Below are 26,466 nucleotides of genomic sequence, written 5' to 3'. Positions count from 1 at the left end.
GGATGACATAGAATTGAAGTCAATAGGCCACTTGAGAGGTGATTATAGTAGTCCAAACAAGAGTGGTTGGTGGCTTGGGCAAGAGTGATACTGGTGGTACAGTCGAGAATGGGAACATTATGAGAGATATTCAATATGATAAAATTAACAGGAGTTGGTGATATATTGGGTATGGAAAGAGAGGGAGAAGTCAGCCTCAAGGATAACTCCTGAGTACAGGCTGGTACAAATGGATGGATGCTGCTATCATTTATTGGGATAAGACATTAAAAAAAAAAAAAAAGACCAGGTTTTGGGAAGGTGTAGGGCAAGATCCTGGGTAAAAGATTGGGCATGTTGTGTTTAAGGTACATTTGAGATATTCAAGAGAAGTCAGTAGACAGTTGAACTTATGAGACTATAGTCAGAGGAGAGATCTTGAATAGAGATAAAAAAATTCCAAGTTTTCTGGGTATCTGTGGTAATTGAATCCATAGTTCTGGATTAGATGCCTTAGAAAAGGAATACAGCCTGAGAAAAAAATGATGGTGGGGGGGGAGCCTAGTATTGTGCTTTGAAGGAGATAAGCATGTATAAAGGACACAGAAAAAGTAGCCAGAAAATATAAGACGAAAACAGGGGAGCATGATATCACAAGCACCAAGAGACTGTTTCAAAAAGGAGGGTGCGGTCATCAGAGTCAGATCAGGTTATTGTGTTTTGAGACTACCTTATTGGGTTCAATTACATTGATAATTAACAGGACATTGATAATTAACAGGACATTGTTAACCTTCACAAAGAGATCTTTGTGGACTGTTGATGACATAAGTTAGATTGCAGTGGGTTTGAGAGGAGTAAGGAAATGGAGACAATGATTTTAGACAACTGTTGCAAGAAATTTAGTTGTGAATGGGGACAGGGAAAATAAAATAGACACTTAAGGGGGGGTATGTGAGGTCCAGGAATTTATTTTAGCTAGGAGAGACTTAAACAAGTATAAATGTGGAAAGAGATCCATACACATGGAGGACGTGAAGACTGTGTCCAGGTGCCAAAGTCATCAATTAATAAAAGAAAGAGACCCAGAGACTGATGACATGAACCAGGAGGGAGAAAGAACTGAATGGCTTGGACTCCAAAGGAATGACTTTTCAATAAGAGGGTAAGAGAGTAAAAACGTTGGAAGAAGGATCGAGAAGCAAAGTGAACACCAATTCCATCTCCAACCACAAAGTATGATATGTGAGTCATAAAAGAACAAACAGCATCACTTTGAGATGACCAAAAGTAATGCCCTGTCCTCAGTAGGAGCCCAGGTTTCACTTAATACAAGGGGTCTGGAAAAAACTGAGAAGAGATTGGGATCTAAAGGCATCTGCCTATTTAACTGTGAGAACTTTGAGATCAAGGATTATGTTTGTATCAATCAGGATAGCGTGGACCTAAGGTTCTCCAATTTTAGCATACATCAGAATCACACAGAGGACTCCATCAAAGTTTTAGTAGGCCTCAGGTGTAGCTCAAGGATTTGAATTTCTCACAAGTTTCCAGATGATACAGATGTCATCTGTCTGGGGATCACACTTTGAGAACCACTGGGATAGTCTATGCTCTGATAGCAAATAAAACCTGAAATCTCAGCTACCTGATAAAATAGATTATTTTCACTTATTCAAGGTGTAATTGGATTGGGTGGCTCTCCAGGGCAGTTCTCTTCTAAGCAGCAACCCCAGAATCCAGGTTGCTTCCATCTTATAGTGATACCATCTGGAACACATGGTCTCCAAGATCTCACAGCAAGGGAAGACAGAGCTGGAAAGTCATGTGAGATGTTTCCAAGGGTCGAGCCCAGAGTGGTTTACATCATCCCTGTTCAGACCCCATTGGTCAGAACCTAATCACATGGTTGAAACACAAATGCAAGGGCTCTGGGAAACACAAAGGAACACATGAATGTTTTGTGAGCATGAACAGTCTCTGCCAGAACATCTTCTATCCCTTACACCACATCACAGAACTCAATGCCAGTCAAGATCAAGGGCCCAACATATGTTGTTTGGTTCATTAAATTGAACAGAATTTAATGATTGTTTGCTGAAACCTGGTTTTTAGTTTTCCATTAGACAGACAAAGCACCCCTTAAAACTAATCATTGTTATCTACACACATTGTTATCTACACACATCATAGCCTCCCTTAAAACTAATCGTTGTTATCTACACACATCATAGCCTCCCTGAATTGCCTTTTCTGACTTTGCCAGATTCAACTTTACATTACTACACTTGGGACAGTCATAGATTGAAATGATATGAACAAGCAGAGCTGAAAAGAAAATTAAACTGATGAAAAAATCACAAGACAGTATTATGTCTACCCCCCTTTGCTGTGAATTCAGACATTTGAAGTAGAGTACTTGGTCCAACAAGCAGCCTCATTTTTGAGAAGGTTATGCCCTTGGGATGTTCCACTTCCGTATTACCTTCAAGCCTTTTATTATATTTGAGGACTGGTGATGGCAGAGTGACAGGGGAGCTGACAGTTCTATTAGCTGTGGAAGCAGGACAGGTCAATCAAGACTTTTCACATCTCTAGGTAATGAGCTGGATTTCTGAAGGTAACCCAGATTCCAGTAGGACAAGCTGCACTGTCTTACAGCAAGATGAAGCCAATTCTGAAGGGCTGCTTTTCCTTCTAGGGTCCTCAGTCACCCCCTTGAAATAGAAAACATTAGCCCTGTTTCAAACATGCTTTCTGCCAACTTTGGTGGCACCCAGTGCAGAGTACAGAAGTACAAACTGAGAGGGAGAGAACAGTTTCCTGGGCTGTAAGTTTCCAGGTGAGCAAACTTTATCCTCAGTCACTCAAGGTCTGTTAAGAAGGAAAAAATCCTATGATGTGTACTTGGGATAAACAGTCCTTTTGGTTCTAATCCACAGAGATCAAAGGGGTGATGTTTTAATAATTTGCATCTTATTTTAATCCACAATTGAAGTACAAATCTCATAATGTAAAATAATTATTTTTCATAACAAGCACATTAATTGGGGAGGGGTGAGGAAACTTTAAGAAAAATGAAATGAAAGAAATTCCAACAAGGAGTGAAAAATGTATTATTCTATACCCCAATACAATTGGTGTACTAGAGAAGTTTCCAGATTAAAAGTAGTTACATTTGACATTTTATTAGAAATATTATTATTACAGCATTTCACAGATAAAAAATTCATTAGAATATGTAGTACTTAACTGTGCTTAGAATCTGGGCACAGTGTAAATCTATTTAACTTTGAGTTCTTGTGGTAGCGACCAAAGAAACAAAGTTTCTCAATTCCTGACCTTAGTGAGATGCCTTTCAAGAGAAAGATGAGACATTAGTAGTGATTGTCACCAAGTCCACTTCTCAGGTATTAAAAATACTGAGGCCTGCACAAACATGTTCTGCATACAGATCCCAACACATCCCAGGAAATGCCTATCTGAGTGCTACTGTATTTGTAAAATGTCACTGTGGTCTAAGAGCCACTCCACATGTAGGAGAAGTTGATTTAGGGATGAATGAGCTAATTTTTGGACGCTACTGCAGAGTTCTGGGACCCATAGCTGTCCAAAGTCTTCAGCAACACAAAATGCTTTGCAGGTCAATGTTTATTAAGGTGCTCTGTCCTTTAAAAGTACAAAAATATTTCTCTGAAGTCAATCCTGCACTTAATAAATATTTATTGGGGAACTATTACATCTGATGAAAATAATTCCAATGTCATTAATTTTTACTCTGTATGTAGAGAAGTGAAAGCATGAACTAGGAATCATGGTTTGGATTTCAGTATGTGGATAGTGAGAGCAATTCTAAGAGAGAAATTTGTATCAAATTGCCATCAATTTGTTTAGGGACTGTGTGGTGTAGTGGGAAGGGTTTTTATGGATATTTTAATCAAAAGGATTTGGGTTTCTCCATGACTCCACCATTTTCTATCTGTAGGATCCTGGGAAAATTATGTAAACTCCCTGAGCCTCAGTTTCCTCATTTGTAACAGAAACATATTATTTACCTTGTGAGTTGCCATGAAAATTAAATGAGAGAATATATGAGACTAGTATATATTAGATATTCATTAAATAGTAGCTATAATTCAGCTATAATAATTATTTTTCAGCCTTCTGTGAACAGGTAACTATCAAATATTGTTTATAAAAAAGGAATGTGACTTTTAAGTAAAAAGCTTTCTTTTTTTAAAAAAAGGGTAATATTATCTGATATTATTATAAGTACTAATTTAGATTCAAAAAGCAAATATGCCCTATAAATTTTTGTAAGAGGGAATGGATAAATCTTAATTTTCAATGAATACCAAAATACTTGTATTTACACTTTTGATAAAATGTATTTTCAGCATTTGTACACATACCCAGTCGTGGCTTATTTATATGAAGAATAAAGTTACTTTGTTATGCTTTACTATGTCCTGAAACTCAAATCACTGTATGAAGAACCCCTTAATTTCATACTCTCATTACATATAATATATTTAGAAAAAAACCCAAAACAAGTCATCTGAAACAAGATTCTCTCCATTGCAATTTGTAACAAGATTGTTTCTGTATATGAAATGTGAAAGCTAAATAGCAATATTAACGCTTAGTTTTTTGTTTGAAAACATGAAATCTTGCCTGTAAAGCCCAGTTAAACATTTGTAACAAACTCTCTAATAAGTCTAGAAAAAGTCAATATTGTATGGTTGTGATCATATGTTCACGTAACTATAACATCAAACATATATTAGTTTGTAGATGCCTGTTAACCTAGGGGGTTGGCTTATATTTCACAATAAATGTAGATGAAAAATAAGGGGAAATGAACTCTGACTTGCTATTTGATTATACTTCCAACTGTATATCTGGATTTTTAATTTCCATTGACCTTTCAATTAAACTGTTTGTGTGTCACAGTGTATATTTTTTAACATTCTTTAGACACATCCCTAGACAATTAAAAATAATGTTGGATATCAACTACAGAGTACCAAACACTACATGAGAGAAAGATGATTCCTGAGTCACAAAGTTCAAAGACTTGCAGAAATGGAGTTATTAATACAACTGTTCATTTTTAATTAGTTCTTATAATTTATCATGGTAAACTGTGAGAGACCTCTTCATAAAAATCAGAATTTAAAGGTCACATTTATAGATAGTTCTGATTTGCTAATGCTGCCAGAATGCAAAATACCAGAAATGGATTGGCTTTTAAAAAGGGGGGTTATTTGGTTAAAAAGTTACAGTCTCAAGGCCATGAAGTGTTCAAGGTAAGGCATCAACAATAGGGTACCATCACTGGAGGACGGCCAATGGCGTCCGCAAACCTCTGTTAGCGGGGAAGGCACGTGGCTGGTGTCTGCTTGCTCCCAGCTTGCGTTTCAAAATGGCATTCTCCAAAATGTCATTGTCAGCTTCCAACAGCTGTATTCAAAATGTGTCTCTCAGCTGCAGCAAACATCTGGGCCTGTGTAGCTCCCTTTAAAGTACTCCAGTAAATCAATCAAGACCCATCTTGAATGTGTGGGGCCACACCTCCATGGAAATAATCTAATCAAAGGTGTTACCACAGTTAGGTGAGCCACATATCCATGGAAACAATCAATACGTTCCAACCTAATCAGCCCTAATATGTCTGCCCACACAAGATTGCATCAAAGAATATGGCATTTGGGGGGACATAATATATCCAAACTGGCACAATACTCTACCTGCTAGGCTTTCTCTAACTGGCCAATTGTCCAGAAGTATGTCATTTTTCACATGGACTTAACAAACATTTTTCAAGGTCTCAAAAAAAAAAAAAAATTCATTTCTAGGAGGTCATGGTAACAAATTCTTGAAAATTTTAAAAAGTGCATATCAAAAAGAAATTAATTTTTTTTTTTACCAACATGAAGTTCCTGGATTCCATCTTCCACTCTGTTCAACAGAGTTAAATGCCAGGAATCAGTAACAAAGCTTAAAGGTTGCAGGTCATTTCTGACAACAGTGTAAATTAAAAGGTTGTCAAGTTATTTCCTTTTAAAAATAAAGGTAGATTTCCTGACAGTCACATTTTTCCACCACCGATGACTTTGACCATATCCAGTGAGGATACAAACTAATAAAACTGAGACAGGCAAGGAAAGAGAAGGACAAAAGGAAGTGAGAAGCATAACGAAGGAAAGAAAAATAGAAAAAAAACAGTTTCAAAAGCAGGAAGAAAAATAATCAAAAGCTATTTTTCCAACTATAAAGAAAATTCATGAAATCAAAAATAATTTCTCAATAAGATATGGTAAATATACAAAAAGTATTACTGCTTCAGAATAAAGTATTTTTAACTTAGGTGCAACTGTCCATATGGGAAAAGGGACATTCCAGGCAAATGTTTTAAAATTACATTCTAAATGCAGATTATGTTTCATATTTTAGTTTTAGAAGTGGCTATACAAGCCTGCCAGACATTCAGCTCTCCTACCAAATCCAACAGTAAACTCTGATGGTAACCGGGTGACATCTCTGACTACCTGATTTAAGGGATGAAAGCAGTATTTGGGAAACTAATTGGATTTCTTATCTAATTGTCCCTTTTAGAAATAAATGAGATTCATTTCTCTCACAGAAACAAATTCTAGAACTAAGATTCATCTATGCTAATTACTGTATAGGTATCTGATTGTGTTCTTTATGCTCATTACCATATTTTTATGTTCTCTTATAAGATACTAAAATTAACCATAGATCAGAGATTAGTGTTAAACTGTTCACACAAATTTCTGCAGAAGTGAAGGACTAATAGATAACAATATTTATATTCCTATAGTAGAATACTAATAAAACAAATGGATTTGGAAATACTGTTGTCAAATTGTCTGACTAAAACATAATTCAATACAGTAAAAAATCTGTTACAATATGGCCCGATGTGACTGTCAGGCAATTATGCCTTAGTTTGCCAAGCCACTGTGACAAATACCACGTAACAGTTTGACTTAAAAAACAGGAAGCTGTTGGCTTACAATTTTGAGGCCAGAAGTCATCCAAAATCAAGATATTGGCAAGGTTTGCTTTCTCCTGAGAAGCCGTAGCCTTCTAGCGCTGACTCCCGGCAATCTTAGGGGTTCCTTGGCTTGTACCTGCCTCCCCTCACCAAGCAATATCCCTTCCTTTCTCTTCCGGTTCCCACTGACTTCCCGCTTCTGACTCCTCCCGGAGAGTTCTCCTCATAAGACCTATTTCTGCCTCTCATCACTTGGCAAGCAATACAGTCTCCTTTTTCTTCCGCTTCCTGCCGACTTCCTGCTTCTGGCTCCTCCGGTGGCTTTCTCTTTATAAAGCCTCCAGTAACCCGCATTAAGACCCAGCCTGACTCAGTCGGGCCACGCCTTAACTAAAATAGCATCTTCAAGAGCCCCTATTTGCAACGGGGTTACACTCACAGGAACGCAGATTAAGACTAAGAACATGTCCAAATTGGGGTACATAATTCAATCTACCCCACCATATATAGATTCCACTACACATACATTTATTCACACATACACCTTAATATATCTATAGGCAAAATGCTATGTGTCTGAAGAATGCCAAACAGTAAATAGTAGCAGTTTCTAGTCTTCCTTTCACAATTTTTGCTTCATTTTTAGTCCTTATGCACAATGAGCGCACTTGGATCATATAAACAGTGCCCAGGATGCAGTGTATATAAAAGATATATTCTATAAATCCAAAGTGGCAGTGGCCACAGGTCCTAGCCATGTGACACACTCATGCTTTGTATCTCAGAATTTGAATTTCTATTTCCTTAAGAGAACCAGGGCAGTTTCTAGTACAGACAGAGGGACTGAAGCCTTACTTGAAACAATTCCTGATGCCCTTCTCCACTTGGGTACTTCCCAGGTTACCTGATATTATACAGCAGGTTTGACAACTTTTTTCTTGTTTGCCAATCAGACTCAAAAGCAAGGCAATTATCATGAATGTGTGTTAGAAAAACTATAATAATCTTAAATGTGCAATGAGTCCAGCAGGGAAGAAACAAACAAACAAACAGAAAATGCTATATACTCTTTCTGGGCTACACGATATTTTTACATTCTTAATATTGGGGATGTCACTTCACAGTTTTCCCAGGTTTAAAGTGACTCCAGACTCATCACCTTTTCTTCCTCTTTTTTCCCCTTCCCTTCTGGAGCAATTCTGTCCTGAAGCCATTAGGTAAGGCAGAATAAGTACTGCACAGGAAGAGGGTAAGAGCCACAGTAGTCCAGAGCAGGGTGTCAGAGCCAAGCAGGGTAAAGACAGCATCTGCGGAGGGAGGGCATGGCAGTTGTGATGGGAAATTGGTAGCATTCAGGGAGATTGATCAAATAATAAGTATATTAAGCATAATGGGTGTCAGGTGTCTCATCAGAGACGGGAGCTACAAATATGAAAAGGGGGGAAACAAGAATGCATCCAGTCAGATTGGAAAATGTTCAAAATTTTTCAAAAACAAACTGAATTCTTGCTTACCTCCCTTCTACCCCATCCCCTTCCCCAAATTACCCAGAATAATAAAATGGCATATGATTTGCGTTTTGGGTATATGGTTTCCAATGTTACCTTAATTATCTCATAATTTAAGTAATAAAGCTAAAATTATATTTTAAAAAAAAGCGTCCACCCTGTAGTATAGGATCAGATTTTGAGGCATCAGTATGAAATCATAGGTTTCAACATATATACATACAAATATAGAAATATATAGAGATTTAAATGTACAAATGCATGTATATGTACATATGTGCACTGCATATGAACACTTATATTCTCCAGCTCTGTCCATTAAGATGATTTGGGAGCAGCAACACCTCCGGGGCAGTGACCACACCTGTCACACAGGTCTAAATACCATTCCTCACAGAAGGAATCAGCACTCCTTGGACAAATGGCTAATTCTATGGCTGGAGCAGGGAAAATATAAGGTGAAATTGGAATATCTTGTGCCAAAAAAGCAAAAAATTATCACAGAATGAAGGAGACATTTCAAAAGTATGCCAAAATTAGCTAGAAGGAGCCCCTGCTGGCCAAATCTGGGACAGACTATCAAAATAAATAATGGCAATAATGGGTTATGATGCATTAAACTAGGAAAACCTGAGACCGTAGAATTATAAATAAATAGTTTGAAAGTCTGATGAACTAGTATTTACATAGTTTCACAATACCTACTCACAAAATACTTCTGAATTACAGAGAGATAAAGAACAACTTTACAATGAAGATGCCTTCTTAATCAAGTGATCAAAATAAACATCATCAATAATGGGACCAATCTGAATCAGTGCCACCTTACGGGATGCAATGAGAAGCAAGCATCACTCTTGAAGTTCAACCACAATCTAGACATGAGGAGACACCAGACAAACCTAAATTGAGGGATATTCTACAAAATCACTGACCTGTAACTTCAAAAACATTAAGGTCATGAAAGTCAAGAAAAAATTGAGACCCTGTTCTAGGTAAAATGAGACTGAAGAGACATGGTAACTAAATGTAATATATGATTCTGAACTGGATTCTTGGTTATAAAGGGCATCATTCGGCCATGTGGCAAATGGGGTCTGATGATTAGAAGGTAGTGCTTTTTTCATGTTCACTTCCTGTCTTTCAGTTATACTGTAGTTTTCAGGAAATTAATAACAGGGGTGATGAGATGTTAGTTTACACTCAAATGGTTCAGGAAAAAATTCTTTGAAATGGGCTTGCAAATTTTCAGTAAGTTTGTGATTGTTTCACAAAAAAAAACCACAAACACTCCTCCACACACACACACATATTTCAAGTCCCAAAAGAAGTGGTTACATTATTTTACAGTTAAAAAAAGAGCAGAAATGGTAAAACTCATGCTGGTTTTGACACACATACACACACACAAATGCTGCTTAGCTGTTCCAGATCACCAGAAATGACAAAGAGGCAATGGGTTTAGACTGAAAGATAAAATATGCAGGTGGAAAATAGTGAAGAATTTCCTCATTCTTTCCTTTGTTTCTATAGATATATGTATATATACACACACACATTTCTTCTTTTAAAGAAATAAGCCCTTAAAGTGCATATAAATAAAAAATTCCTTAAATTTTATAATTTTATTCCCAACTTTAACTGATTAAAAAACCTGCCTTTGTCCTCGATAAAGCTGTGGTTTCAAACTCTTTGCAGGTGATCCCAATTTATAAACCCAATCTTGTGAGGGAGCCCAGTTATATTAACAGGTAAAAATGGAGTCACTCTGAATAAAATAATGGTTCCAGATAAAAAAAAAAAAAGTAGCCATGCTCACTTAGCCTATTTTCTCTCTCCCTCATAAGTTCAGGAGTTCTGGGATGTCCACCAAGTCTTACATTTTTAAGAGGGTTCCTTTGACTCTTCTGGAAGAGCTATGTAGATTTTAGGTCTACAAACGCACACACACACACACACACACAAACAGGAGTTCATTAGCATAAATGTGGGTCAGAGGAGGATCCATGACAGAAGTTTGGCACCATGTTGACAAGAGGGTTACTCTGACATCTGGATGCTACCAGACCTTTAAGACAAGCCTCCAGACTTCTTCCAGGATGTATAGTAGTCCTGGAGATATAAAACCTTCTAAAGCAAAGGTCATGTTGTATGTAATGTCTGTCTCCAGCATACTACTAGTCCTACATTGGGAAATTAGGACACTCTGGAGCATTGAGGGTAGTGGTGTATGTTGGAAAAGCAAAGTGCAGAAATCAACTTCCCAACAAAGAGTTTCTAGACTGAGAGTTGGGACCCAGAAAACTTCTAGGTAGCAATGGGTTCCTGGAATCCATTCCCTCCCTATAACGCAAATCCTTCTAAAGCAACCTAAGGAGCTCCAGGCAGACTGCATTCTTGTTCAGAAATATTCCTGTTGCTCTTTGCAGAAGGATTACACTTTCCCACTTGTGCCAATCTGAATGTATTATGTCCCCCAAATGCCATTATCTTTGATGTAATCTTGTGTGGGCAGACCTATCAGTGTTAATTAGATTGTAATTCTTTGAGTGTTTCCATGGAGATGTGCCCCACCCAACGTGGGTGATGACTCTGATTGGGTAATTTCCATGGAGGTGTTGGCCCACCCATTCAGGGTGGGTCTGAATTAAATTACTGGAGCACTGTATAACATCAGACAGAAGGAGCAAGCTGCTACAGCCAAGAGGGACACTTTGAAGAAAGCACAGGAGCTGCAGATGAGAGAGAGTTTGAAGATGGCCATTGAAAGCAGACTCTTGCTCCTGAGAAGCTGAGAGAGGAACATCCTGGGAGAACTCTGGAGCAGATACCAGCCACGTGCCTTCCCAGCTAACAGAGGTTTTCCGGACGCCATTGGCTATCCTCCAGTAAAGGTACCCGACTGCTGATGTGTTACCTTGGACACTTTATGCCCTTAAGACTGTAACCAAATAAACACCCCTTTATAAAAGCCAATCCATCTCTGGTGTTTTGCATTCTGACAGCATTAGCAAACTAGAACACCACCCCAATGATATCAGGATTGGACTTGTGATTTGTTCTCGGACAATAAAAAGTGCCAAAGTGACATGTGTCACCTCTGGACAGAAGCTTTAAGAGCCAGCACATGGTTGCTTTTCCCTGTGTCAGAAAACCAGCAATGATCAAGAAAGAGTCTACAGCATCAGCATGGTCCCAGAGTAAAGATTACTAAAAGCAGAGTTGTAGCTGACATGTGATAGACTGTATATAGTGTTAATGTATAATGTGGACAAGAAATAAATCCCTAGGTTGTTAGCCACTGAGATTTTGGAGTCATTTGTTAACACAGCAAATCTAGCCCATCCTGACTAACACAGTATCCAATTACCCAGTGTCATTTCATAAAAGCAAAAAGTTAATTGCTCTAATAAATACTTTAAAATATTTGGACAGATTATCAGGTACTTAATTTTGTATTTTTAAATATATCATGCAAAAAATTACGCTTATTGCTTTGTGTCTACAAAGTTATTACTTGCTGGATAGCTAAAGGTTAAACAGCTCGAAGGCCCCCAATTTGAGGTAACAAACCCACCTCAAAAGTATACATTCAAGCAGGAATTATCTCTCAACCTGACAGAGAATACATGCTCATTTTTTTTGTTCTTCATTTATATGGTGAGTTACATTATCCATATACCTTGGAAACAGTTTTCCAACCACAAATACCCAGGGATCATAAGATTCTCTGTCACCTAGAAATCCTTGAATCCAGCAGTCTCTCAGTCCTAAGTGAACTGTACTCCAGTTGATAAAGTTGTTTCCCAGGGGAAGTTGGTGAACAATTGTGGAACCATTATACATGTATACTGGAATTGTAAATGGAAGGCAAATGGTGGGAATCAGTTTTCTCATTGCTGGAGGAGACGTTACAGACAAGCAAGGGAAGAAGTATAGAATGATCCAAGAGGTAATGAATTAGAGTTAAAGACAACAGTATGGACTAATGTTTAGCTTAAAATGGGTACAGATGATTACACATAGAAATATTATATATATATATGTTAGAATATACACATATATTTCCTTCCTCTGTTAGCTGAGAGGACCTAGAGGCAATAACACCCCAGTAGCAATGAGCAGTCCAGATCTTACTAGCAACCACATCTTTTTGTTTTGTTTTGTTTTTTTATTCAATTTTTTTAGATATATTCACATACCATACAATCATCCACAGTGTATAAACAATTGTTCACAGTACCAGCATATAGTTGTACATTCATCACCACAATTAATTTTTGAACAGTTTCGTTACTCCAAAAAAAAAAAAGAGAACAAAAATACAAGTAAAGAAGAACACCCAAAACATCTCTTCTCCCCCATCCCCCCTATTATTCATTTAATTTTTGTTCCCATTTTTCCACTCATCTGTCCATACACTGGATAGAGGAAGTGTAAGCCACAAAGTTTTCACAATTCACACAGTCACACCATGTAAACTACATGATTATAAAATTATCTTCAAGAATCAAGGCTACTGGGTTGTAGTTGAACAGTTTCAGGTATTTCCTTCTAGCTATTCCAATACACTAAAAACTGAAAAGGAATATATATAACACATAAGAATAACCTCCAGAATGACCTTTTGACCCAGTTGAAATCTCTCAGCCACTGGAACTTTATTTTGTTTCATTTCCTTCCCCTTTTAGTCAGGAAGTCTTTTTCAATCCCTTGATGCTGGGTCCAGGCTCATCCCCGCGAGTCATGTCCCACATTGCCAGCGAGATTTACACCCCTGGGAGTCATGTCCCTCGTTGCCAGGGAGATTTACATCCCTGGGAGTCATGTCCCATGTAGGGGGGATGGCAGTGAGTTTACCTGCAGAGTTGGCTTGGAGAGACAGGCTACATCTGACCAACAAATAAAACCTAGTTCTCTGGGAGTGACCACTCCTAGGCACAATTATAGGTAGGCTTGGTCTCTCTTTTGCAGCAACAAGTTTCATAAGGGCAAGCCCCAAGATCGAGGGCTCAGCTTTCTAAATTGGTAGAACCCAATGCTTGTGAAAATGTAAGAAATTCCGCAGGTGGGTAAGTTTAATATTTCCACATTTTCCCCAGTCCCTCAAGGGGACTTTAGCGCCCACATCTTGCTTTCTAAAACCATCCTCAATAAAAGGACCAGGGCTCCTTAGAGAAAAGGCTGATTCCAGGACTGGAGCAGGAAATATACAAGATGAACCTGGACAATCTTACATGCCAGAGAGTAAGGAATTGCTAAAATAAAACAAAATGAGACAGAAAGCAATGATGGGGTATATCAAAGGGACACAGCCAATTGAATAAGCTACCAGTGCTCAAAGATGGAAAAATTTGAGCAACAATATAAAGTAGTATCAGACTATAAGCCAAAGTATAAAGTAAATATCCATGAATCCATTTTGATATAAACAAATTATTAAATAAATAAACAAATTGGGTGACAAATATCCCATGCAAAAGAATTCCAAATAATTTATGTAGATACTCCATCCACAAGGAGTGAGAGGGTAACTCCCCATTTCTCAAGCATGGGCTGCACAGAGACTTCCTTCTAAAGAATGCAGTATGTAAAGGGCTGGCCAGGGGAGAGTAACTTTACAGTGGAGAAGCCTAACAAACAGTAGCTTAGAAGGTCAAGGTCAAAATCAAGTGATAAGTCGTGCTGATAATACGTACCCGTGATATGATGTAATCAGAATAGAATCTTTCCTTTATGATCTTCCTCCCCAAAACCCATAACCCTGGTCTAATCATAAGAAAAACTTCCAAAAATTCCAAGTGAGGGATATCTGCAAAATTCCTGACCAGTTCTCCTCAAAACTGTCAAGGTCATCAAAAACAAGAGAAGTCTGAGAAACTATCACACTATCACAGCCAAGAGGAGCCTAAGGAACAGGACAGCTTAATGTAACATGGTATCCTAGATGAGAACCTGGAAGAGAAAAAGGACATTAGGTAAAAACTAAGGAAATCTGAATAAAGTATGTTATCTAGTTAGTAATGATATATCAATATTGGCTCATTAATTATAACAAATGTATCATACTAATGTAAGATAGGGGAATAATGATAATAAGAGCTAATAATAGGGGAAACTGGGTGCAGGGTACAAGGTAATCTGTGTACTATCTTTGCATCTTTCCTGTAAATCTAAAATTACTCTAAAATAATAAGTATATTAGAAAAAAAGAAAAGACTGGAAAGATATGCTCCACAATCTTATCAATGGTTATGTTTCAGTGGTGAGATTACAAGTGATTTTCTTTTGGCTTATTGATATCTTATCATTGGATTTTGGTTGTTGGTGCTTGAAGGTTTGACATTAGCCTAATAGTGTTAGTATTTGGTCTCTTGCATCTTCAGATACATAGAGTTTTAGCCCTCTTTTACAAGAATACAGACTAGAGAGTATAACCTCCTTTTGAAAAAGGAAGAAAAGGAAATACAATTATCTCATAGTGGTTGATAGATGTAAGACATTTTAAATATCAGGGAACACAGTGAGCCATTATTATTAGAGGAATGATTACTTTTGCAAATTAAGCTTTAGGAAACATGCCAGAAAGATAGCTGCAAAACTAATAATACCTAGTAGAAGTAAAGTCCTGAACTTTCCACAAAGGTAATCTTCCACATATGTAACAAAGTCAGAGATAGACCAACAGAGCAAAATTTCTTTCACCTAGAATAGCAGAGTTTCAGAGGAGATATGAGAAACCATCAGTCCTACCCTTGGCTAAAACTTGCCCTTTGCAATATCTGCCTGAAGTGCCAACCTCCAGTGGCAACAAGTTTATTTGCCACCAAGGTGGCTGGTTTCATTTTCAGACAGATTCTAAAATCAAGTTACAAAAATCAAGACTAAGATACTCCATGGTGATTAATCTGTTGTTCATAAACAATGATTAATTAATTGTGAATTGATGAAATGAATATTACTTATAAAATGAGTAATACTCCTTTGCAATCTTGAAAGGAAGTAAAGGTACAGAGATTAAGAGCATAAATTCAGATTTAACCTTGGGCAAACTATTTAACTTCTCTGAGCCTCAGTTTCTTCAGCTGCAAAATGGAGATAATTTTAGTCCTTGCCTCATAGAATTCTTGTGAGGATTAAATTGAACTAATACATGTCAAGTATTTAAACAGTATTTAGCACATATCAAGTGCTATATAAGTGCTAGTTGTTATTTAAAGTAAGGGCACTCAGTGACTTTTAACCATTTCTGTTTCAAATTCCACACAGATCTCCAAACCCAATATCATGTTAACTCCCCTCACTTGTGCCAGCCTCTCACCCAGTTCTCTATAGAACAACCATTCTTTGAGTTACCAAGAAGCAAAGTCAATTAATTCTTCCTTTCTCACTCCTCTTGGCCATCAGAGTTGCCACATCCTACAAGTCTACCTTTGCTTAGGGTTCTTGGATTTTTCTTTTTCCATCATCACCACCAACACCTGAACTTAAACAATAGCTGATTAATAGCCTACTAACTTGTTATTCTACTTCTACCTTCTCCCCATCCCAATCCATTCACACCCTGAAGCCAGGTTAAAAAAATTAATAACAGCTTCATTTAGATATATACAGTTCACATTATATAAATCTCACATTTTAAAAATGCACATGTCATGAATTTTAGCATATTTGCAGAGTTTTGCAGCAAACATCAACATTATCTAATTGTACAACATTCTCATCATCTCAAAAAGAAACTTCACTATTTTTTGGAACACACCCAGTGCTTTTCTGTCCGTATGCCTTTGGTTGTGATGTATCCTTAAGCAAGGGTGCCTTTCTTATCCCACTACCCAGGGAAATCTTTCTTATTTCTTCAGACCTGCATTCACATGCTTCTCCACAAATTTTCCCTCATCATGGCATCTATGAAATTCTATTATTTCTCTACCATTAGAATTATAAAAGAAATTATGTCTGCAGAATATGACATAGAGTGCATGCTAAAAATACAAGCGATGTTTTACCAACCATGTGAACTTGAGAAGCCATTTATTTCCACCTTCTCCACCTTCCAGGACAATTTAAATAACCATTGACTATGCTAAAGGCATAGACCTAGGCAGCCACATTCATACATGTTAAAAAAGAATCCCTCCCCTCCCCAGGACACAGACATAGAGGGGTAGATACTTACACCAGGTTGAGCCAGATTCTCTATTCCAGGAACTTGGAAGGTAGGACTCTAAGAAATTGATTTAGTTAGCAGTAGTGAGACAAGCTGAAAGGAGATGTAATGCTGGGGACAATCAGTGCCATGATGAGTGTATCATGGAAATCCAACTTCCTCTTTGGGGACAGTCCCACTGAGCATTGTCTTGGTGGCAGGCAGTGCCCTGACTCCCACTATGGAAGACAAAGGGGACAAACCCTCACTTCCCTATCCCTTAGCAGGTAGAGACAGGGAACAAAAACCCTGACTTATTTTGAACACTGAGCAAGTGGTAAAAAGTCAAAGGTACTGTGATAGGTAGATTTTCTAAAATGGTCCCCCAAAGATATCCCATCCTAATCCCTGGAACCTGTGCAAATGATGATATCGCTCCTGTGATTATTTGCATTAATGTGGCACAGTTGACCTTGGGACTGGATATTGTCTGGATGGGCCTGATACAACCACGAGTCTTAAAATCAGAGTGCTTTCTCTAGCCAATAACACAAGAGGAACTCAGAGAGCTTTAAAATGTGAGAAGTTGACAGCCAATGCTGGTTTGAAGATGGAGCAGGCCAAATGAGAAAGAATGCAGGTAGATTCTAGGAGCAGAGAGCGGTCCCAGACCAACAGCGAGCAAGGAAACAGAGATTTGTTTTTTATTTAGGCACCGAGCATCCCTTGCTGGCTGCTAGGTAGCCCTGCTCCCAGAAATGTGTGGATGTCAGGTTGAAGGAACATGGACACCAAAGGATGTGAAATAAAGTTTTACTCATTTAGTAAACAGAGAACGTATTCCTCAAGGAGAAGGGCTCAGTTTCCATCTGGAGTGAAATAGGAACAAGGCAGAGAGAGTGGGTTAGGTCCTTATATGAGGCTTGGGAAGAGTTTGAGCTTGTGGGCTAGGAGTTTGTGAGGGGTGAGCATCCCACTGGTGCAAAGGATGAGTGGCATGCGGCTCTCTTATCTCGATTACCCAGATAAGAGGCAGCCAGGAAAGAGGGGTGGGGATCTAAAAGCTGTCCGTGATCAAACATCAAAAATGGAGTCAGCCTCTTTTTTACAACCTCAGACTTAACAGCTACATAGAGCTGGATTCTTCCAATAATCTGAGTGATCTTGGAAGCAGATTCTTGCCCAGAACTTCCAGATGAAAGTCCGGCCTGGCTGACATCCTAATTTCAGTCTTGTGAGACCCTAAGCAGAGGATTCAGCCAAGCCCACACGACTTCTGACCTACAGAACTGTGAGATAATAAATGAATGTTGTTTTAACCTATTAAATGGGTGGTAATTTTCAGGCAGCAAAAGAAAACTAATACATATTTTGGCACGTTGAAGTGGGGGGGGGGTGCTGTTGTAACAAATACCTAAAAATGTGGGTGGTTTAGGACTCAGGCAGTGGATGGAGATCAAGGACAACTTGAGAAGCATGATAGAAAAAAGCCTCATTTGCTTTATTAGTTTTCTATGGCTGCTGTAACAAATTATCAAATTTTAGTGACTTAAAACAACTGCTGGTTATTACCTCACAGTACTCTGTCAGACATCCAGGTCCTTTGCACAGAGTCTTACACGGCTGAAATCAAAGCATTGGCATGACTGCGTTTCTTTCTGGAAGCTCTGGGGATGAATCCACTTCCAAGCTAATTCAGGTTGTTGGTCAAATTCAGTATTTTTCTTTTTTTTTTTTTTTTTGGTTGTAAGACTGAAGACTGAGGTCCCTGTTTCCTTGCTGGATATCCACCGGGGGCTGGTCTTTTCTCTTAAATATTTCCCACATTCCTCCTTATGCTTTCCCTGTGGCCTCTCTCCAGCAATGGCAAACTAAGACCCTCCCATGCTTCAAATATCCCCATCTTCTCCTTCTCCCCATCTCTTTGACTCTAGCCAGAGGAAAAAAATTTCTGATTTTAAGAGCTCATATGACTAGATTGGACCCACCCAGATAATCTGGGATACTCTCCTATCACAAGGTCTGTTGTCTTAATTGCATTTGCAAAGTCCCTTTGACCATGTAACATAACATATTCACAGATTTCAGGGATTAGGGTATGAACATTAGGGTATGATGATGTGATTAGGCCATTATGCCTATCACAAATGCCTTGAACAGATTGTTAGTAGAAATATGAGCATTTAAGTTTCTGCTGGTGAGTGCTCCAAAAGAAGTGAGGAGCATTACAGAGAAATTCAAAATCATCTTAGAGAAAATTTAAGTCACTGCAAACAGATTATTAGTAGAAATATGGACTTTAAGAACTTACTGATAAGTGCTCAAAAAGATGTGAAGAACAGGCTATCGGAAACTAGAAGAAGGGAGATCCTTGTGATGCAGCAGAATGGTTAAGAAAATTGTGTTGTGCAGTTATGTGGAAAACAGAACACATAAGTTCTGCTTATGTTCTGAGCAAGGGGTCCAAAGTGCTGCCTGGTGTCTTCTTGCTGCTTGTGGTAAGATGCGAGAAGAGAGAGAGAAACTGAGTCAAGAATTGTTAATCAAAAAGGAACTGGGACTTGATGATTTGGGAATTTCTCAGCCTATACAGATGAAAAGACACAAAGTTTAAGAGATTGCTTCTGAAAGCATAGCACAGAGAAAAAGTTAGATGTGTGACTGTAAAATCCTTTGCTGAAAGCTCAGAAACATCAAAAGTTCAGAGCATCAGTCAGAAGAGGTTAAGAATGTGCCTCACAGATCTTCTCAATAAAACCAGAGGGTTTCTAGAAGGCTTAAAAGCATTTTCCCTTAGCACCTCAGCAGAAGCAAAAATAGAAAAGGTTTTATCTAGAAAAGATCTGTGGATTTGGCTCTTGTCCAATGGAGTGAATCCCCATGAAATCCAGTCCTGGCCCACAAGGTTATTGAGAATTTTATACTAGCAGAAACTCCGTCAGCTTGGACTGAAAGGAACAGAAAAAGTACAAAATAAGAAGAGGGCTTTGAACCCCCAAAATTCTGCTTGCAGAAAGCAAGCTGATAAAACTACCACTTGCAAACATGTGCTACTTTCATGAAAATGGTAGAATTACTCACAGGGTGAAACCAAGAGTTACTGTGAGGGCAAAACCAAGAATCATGGAGAATCATTCTCAGACCAGAGAATTATCAAGGAACTTTGGCTGGAATTTGCTCAGCTGGATTTCAAATTGCTTTGGACTGGTGACTCCCTTTCACCTTTCACTTTTTCCCTTTTTGAAGAAGAATGTCTATAATTGTTATCCTATGCTTGGTTCACCATTGTTTGTTGGGAGAACACTTATTTCTTTAGTTTCACTGGTTCACATATAGAGAGAAATCATTCCCAGGAGTCTCATCAACACCTGGTTTGGATAATGTAGATGATGTGATTTGAGACTTTCAAGATGATGAGATTTAGATGAGATTTTGGACTTTGAGCTGATGCCATAATGGAGGAGGTCCTTAGGAACCTTGGGAGGAAAGGGATGTATTTGGGGGATGTGAATTTTGGAAGGATAGAGAGTGGACGGTAACAGGCAGAATTTCTAAAATGGCCCCCAAAATATGCCTCAACCTTATCCCCAGAAACTATGAATAGGAGATATTATTCCCATAATTGTGTTTTTATATGTCACAGTTGACCATAAGAAAGAGAAATGATCCAGGTGGTCCTGATTAAATCACATGAGCCCTTAAAAGCAGAGAGCTTTCTCAGACCAATAGCAAAAGAGGAAGTCAGAGAGATTCAAAGAGTGAGAAGGGCTTCACATGGCATTGCTGCTTTAAAGATGAAGAAGACCAGGTGAGAAGGAATGGTCTTTTGCTGACAGCCAGCATGGAAACTGAGACATCAGCCTTACATCTGCAAAGAACTTGATTATGCCAACAATCCAAATGGTTTGGAAGCAGATGCATTCCCAGAAACTCCAACCCAGCCAATGCCCTGATTTCTGCCTTGTGAGACCCTAAACATAGGACCCAGCTGAACCCACCCAGACTTCTAGTCTACAGAACTAGGAACTACTAACTGCATGTTGTTTTAATCTGTCAAATTGTGGTAACTGGTTATGAATTAATAGAAAAAAATACAGAAACTTATAAGATTCATTTGCTGTGGCAGAAGACAGAGGCATATTCTTCATGACTGAGGCATAGGAAGTAATGGATTATCCTAGGAGACCCATGGAAAATCTAGTGTTGCTAGCCAGGGGATTTCTTAGTAATGGGCAATCCTTCCTTCATTTAGATGGGCTTGCTCAATTGGCACTGGTGTTTCTACACCAATGCCATGACCATTTAATTTTATTCTCCAAAAATAATTTAAAAACATTCAACAAGCAAAGGAAATGGAAGCATGAATACTTTTATAAGTTGCTTTTTGGTCAGAGGAATTATGCTTCATTGCTACTTTGTAATTTGCCCACTAGAGACTATAAGAAACCAATTTGGTTATGTGCCAAATAAGAAACAGAATGTTGTAATTTGATAGCATAACTGTCCATTATCCATTATTAAAGAAGGATTAGATCAGCTCCACTTTTTGTAAATCATCATTAGGTGGTGTCAAAGGAACTTCACTGTGAGTGACTTTCTATAATCAAACTCCTTCCATTCCCATCTACTTATTTGCATGAACATTTTTATCAGCATTTACATCTTTAAAAACAAAAAAATAGGAATACAATTATTGCTGAAACTTGAATATTTCTAGCAACTCTTGGACACGTGAGCTGATTGAAACAGCTGCACCAACTACTTCAATAAGGGATGCATTTCTAACAAAATTTTACTTTTTAGGTTTAACTTTATTGATCAAAATGTGTAACACATCTTTGGGGTTTTGATCAATTGTGACTAATAATAAGTATAATGGCAATTAAATTAATAATTTTTAATAAAATTAAAAGGCATATTCATAGAAAATAAAGACAATCTAATTTCAATTTATATACATAATTTTGTGGAAAGAATTGTAATAGAGTGATCAGTTAAAGATTTTCTCTAGGAAGTATATTTTCATACCTTTTGAAGGAAATTTGGTGGTGTATTAGGGTTTTCTAGGGAAACAGAACAAACAGGAGATATCTGTAAATATTATGAGTTTTGTAAAATTGTCTCATGCAACTGTGGGAATGCACAAGTCCAAATTCAATAAAAGTGGGCTGCAAGCTGGAACTCTAATGAAAGTTTTCAATGAATTCCCCAGAAGAAGCTAACTGGCTGAAGTAGAGATGAAAATTCTCTCTTCCGACTGCTGAAACCATCACTTCTCCTTTTATAGCCTTCGATTGCTTGGATGAAATATCTCTCATTGCTGAAGGCAATCTCCTCAGTTGATTGTAGATGTAATCAGCCATAGATGCAATCAATTTACTGATGATTTAAATCCAGGAAATGAACTCACAGTAACAATTAGGCCAGTGCTTGCTTGACCAAACAACTGGCAACCATTAACTGGCCAAGTTGACACATGAACCTAACCATCACAGGTGAGTACAAAATAGACATTTTGTCAGCACTTTGAAGATGTTATTTCACTGTCTTCTGCTATCATTTTGCCATTGAAGCCACTGTTGCTGTCGCTGACAGTCTGTCTTTTCTCTCAAGTATTTTGGGATTTCTTTTGTTTTGTTTTGGTGTCCTACAATTTCACTACAATCTTTCTAAGTATAAATTTCTTTTTATTTATCCTTCTTGGTATCAATGGATTCACATCTTCCTTCAATTCTGAAAAATTAGTAATCATTATCTCTACAAATGTTGCTTTTCTTCCATTTATTCTCTCTGTTTGGGATTCTGAGTATACATTTGTTTATCCAGTGCTTCTCAAACTTTGAGTACCTATGAATCATCTGGGGAGCTTGTTGGTAACGCAGATTTTGACTCAGGAGATTAGCAGTGAGGCTGAGAGTCTGCATTTCTAACAATTTCCAAGGTGAGGTTCTTGCTGCTAGTCCTTGGAGCATACTTCAAGAGCATGCTTCTTTCTATCCTCAACAAGTCTTAACATTTCTTTCATATTTTCTAGCTCCTTTTTCTCTGCATTGCATTTTAGTTATTCAGAACTATATCCCAGTTAACTTATTTCTCTTTCCTTATATCTAATTTGTCCTTTAATCCATCTGTTGAATTTGTTTTGCAATAACTGTATTTTTCTCTTTTAAAAGTATGATTTGGCACATTTTTATATATGGCTGGACATTTTAAATAGTGCCTTGTTGCTTGCACATTTTTTGTTGTTCCATCTTTCATTTCTTCAAACATTTCATAAAATGTTATTTTATGTTCCGTATTTTATGGAAATATATTTTATAATTCCCATGTCTGAAGTCCTTGAGGGTCTAAATCATATAGATGTTATCTATGTTAACTGTCAACCATGTAGTTCAATTCCTTTTCATGTTTGGTAATCTTCATCTGTGGGTTCATATTTGGTTGATCTTAACCAGTGGAAAACCTGAGAACCTTAATAAGGGTACTTTCTCCAAAGACATCTCCGTTTCCCTCAGCCATAAGCCAAGGTATCCTTCCATCTGGGACCACCTAAGCCACCTTCAGTATTCCCGGGCTTAACCTGGGACTTTCAGGTTTAGCAGCTTCCCACCCCCACCTTGTCACCAGGCCAATGCACAGCTTCTTGGCAGCAGTGAAAATTTGGCCCTGCCTTTGGGGGACTCCCTCCTACCGAGTGTGTCCATTGTTTGCTGACTCCAGATTTACCTCACAGGTTTCCTTTATTTTTTCCTTTCCTAGCCCTTTAGAAATTTCCCTTACTTCCTTCAAGCCCCCAAACATATTAAACACTTTGTCTTAGGAAGAATTGAGCTCTTTTCCGCCCCCAACACACACATCCACACATGATCAGGCCATTACTCCCAGAGTTATACGTTTTGAAAAGAATATCCAACTGAGTCTCCCTCACAATTGGTTATGTGTGACCCTGAACCCATTATGTAATGTTTGAATATATTTCAGTAACTGGCAAAATAAATTAGATCCTCTACTCATAGAATAACAACTATGGAAAAATGTGTCCAAGTGGAAGCATGTACATCTCTCTTTCTGTACTGAATAGTAAGTCAAGAACAATACTATACCCTTAGGAGAAGCACAAAGATTATTGCTACCATCAAAGGCTGGAAAATGCAGGGTAGTAATTCTTAACATGCCCAATTTAATTCCCTCGTTTATCAGTGCAAAAGATAATTGACTCTCAGAAAGTAATAGTGAATTTTCATAACTTGAATTAGTTGATGACTCCAATAAAACCTGTTATTCCAGATGTGATCTTTTTAATGGAGCAAATCAGTACAGCTGCTGGCACCTGGTGACCAGCTATTGATTAAAAAAAATCCCCAAAGCAGAAGCACCAGAAACCATTAGCCTCCTTTGGAAGAAACGGTAGTACTTCTTTGCTATCCTGCCTCAGGTTACTCAACTCTCCAGTTCTGTGCCAACGTTTAGTCCCCAGGGATCTTAATGGCTTCCCGTTCCAAATATGGTTCACCATGTTGATAATAACAGTAATACAACCTGAAGAACAGAAAGTAGCAGTTTGCCAATGTTACACATATGCTCATCAGAAAATGCAGAGTATGTTTCACAAAATAAAAGGGATCTGACAGCTCAGTGAATTGTTTAGCAAACTAATAGCCTGATGCAAGTCAGGATATTCCCTCCAAAATTAAAAATAAACTTCTGCATGTTATACATACTATGCTTGGTGGTATCTTTGCATTTTGGAAGCTATATGTTCTATACCTACAATGTAACTTGTTTGTTTCGTAACTTGAAAGTCTCCCTCATTTTATTAAGGTCTGGAGCAAGAGTAGAGTCTATATCTCTCCAAGCTACACTGAAAAAAGTTCTGCCCTGTGATCCTCATGACTCAGCCAATTCAATGGTACTTAAAGTGCCTTGGGCAGATAAGGATAATGTCTGAAGCCTGTATCAAACCCCAGTAGAAGAACCACTGTGAAGGCTCCCAGGAATTTGGAAGAAAGCTACATCCTCTTTGATATGTGGGCATTGTTCTTTTGGATAATAACAAATTGCTTGCCACTGGACCCTGATAAACATCTCACCATGGGACATTTGGTGATCTGGGAATCTCAGTTGCCCTTCATGAACTTGGAGTTATCAGATCCAGCTAATCCTAGAGCTGGCTGTACACTCCACAATCAAGAAGTTGGTATATGGGAGACCAGCCTTAGGTAGATCCCCAAGGAAAAAGTTGCATAAGACTGTTGCCTATTCTTCTAATAGGCTTGCTTCTGCCATGCTTCCTCCTCACACAACACACTTTATGGGCTTACATTGCTTCATAGAAAGTTCCTGTATCCTGTAACAAAATGATGTGGAAGGGAACCCTATGACTGGCGACAGACAGAGTTTGACCACTATGATATCGTGGCCCACTCAAGGATGCTCCTGAAGAGAATTGGAGGAGAGAAATATTTCCAACAAAATGTACTTGAAGATCTCCAAGCACATTTTATTGTCCACATTGTCCACTAGGAAAATGTCCTGACTGGTTAAACTGAATGGGTTTTTCATTAGAAGAAACAAGATTGGAGGATTGATGGCAAGGAGGTATGGAAAAGAAGTGCATGAATGGGCCTTTCAGAATGAGCCTAAAGTGTGAGAATATTATGCAGCGAAGGTTTTAGTAGTCAAGTGAAGAAGGTGAGGTCACCTGTGGTATCAGTCAACCTCACTCTCCAGCCAACCCAGACTTGTTCAAAGGGCATCTGAACATAAGCCATAGAGGCATAAACAGAGGCTATCATCAATAGGGACCTCCTCTCACTCTGGTTAACATGGCTACTGTCATAGCAGGTGCCAAGTCTGCCAATAACAGTTAATGGCCCTGAGCTCCTCAATATGATAGAATACTCAAGGGGACCAGGTAGCCATCTTGTGGCAGGTTAATTATACCTGCCGTATCCTCTGGAATAAATATATATTCTAGATTTAAATATGCCTTCCATGCCTTCCAGACTTTTCAAGTAACACAACCCATGGACTTACCAGGTGGCTTCTTCACTCTCATTGAATGTCATACAACATTGCTTCTGGCCAAGAAAGTCTTTTACTGTAAAAAGAATTAAGGCAACAGGATAATATTTCATTCATCCTATCTACTTCCCCATCACCAAGATAACATTTTGAAAGCATGAAATGCCATCCTACAGGATATGGTAAATGCTCTGATCAGGAACCAAATTATGGCTAGAAGACATGGGTCCCAGCACCAAGGCATGAATGGGGTTGTCACCTCTTATAATTATGCCCAATAATCTACTCACAAAATGCTTTTGCCCAATAGCCATGATTTTGTACTCTTCTGGTTTAGAGCTTTTAATATTCATGGGAGAAATACTTCTACTGGAAAATTTAACAGTGATCCCACTGAATTGGAAGTGTCAACCACCATCTGTCCATTGAATCCTCCTCAGGACATTGGATAGAGCAGCAAAACAGTAGTGCTTGATCCTGGCTTTCTAGTGGAAATAGAGTAACTGATATAAAATGGGGACAGGAAGGAGTATGTTTAGACCCCACTTGATCATGAGGTGACTTTATTTAAAGTTCAGAGGTAAATATTAGTGGAAGAGTCATACAATCCAAGATGGATTGGACATAAGAGTCAGATTCTTCAGGATTGAGGTTTCAGTGAAGACCCAACATTCCGAGGTGCTTACTGAGGGCATTTACCACCATGGCCAAAGGAATAATTATAACATATACTCGTATTTTATTCCTTACTGTGTTTATATATTTATATACTCAGACAAAAC

The sequence above is a fragment of the Choloepus didactylus genome, chromosome 7 (assembly GCF_015220235.1).
Source record: "Choloepus didactylus isolate mChoDid1 chromosome 7, mChoDid1.pri, whole genome shotgun sequence".
In the NCBI taxonomy this organism is placed as follows: Eukaryota; Metazoa; Chordata; class Mammalia; order Pilosa; family Megalonychidae; genus Choloepus; species Choloepus didactylus.
This window is presented reverse-complemented; position numbering follows the sequence as displayed.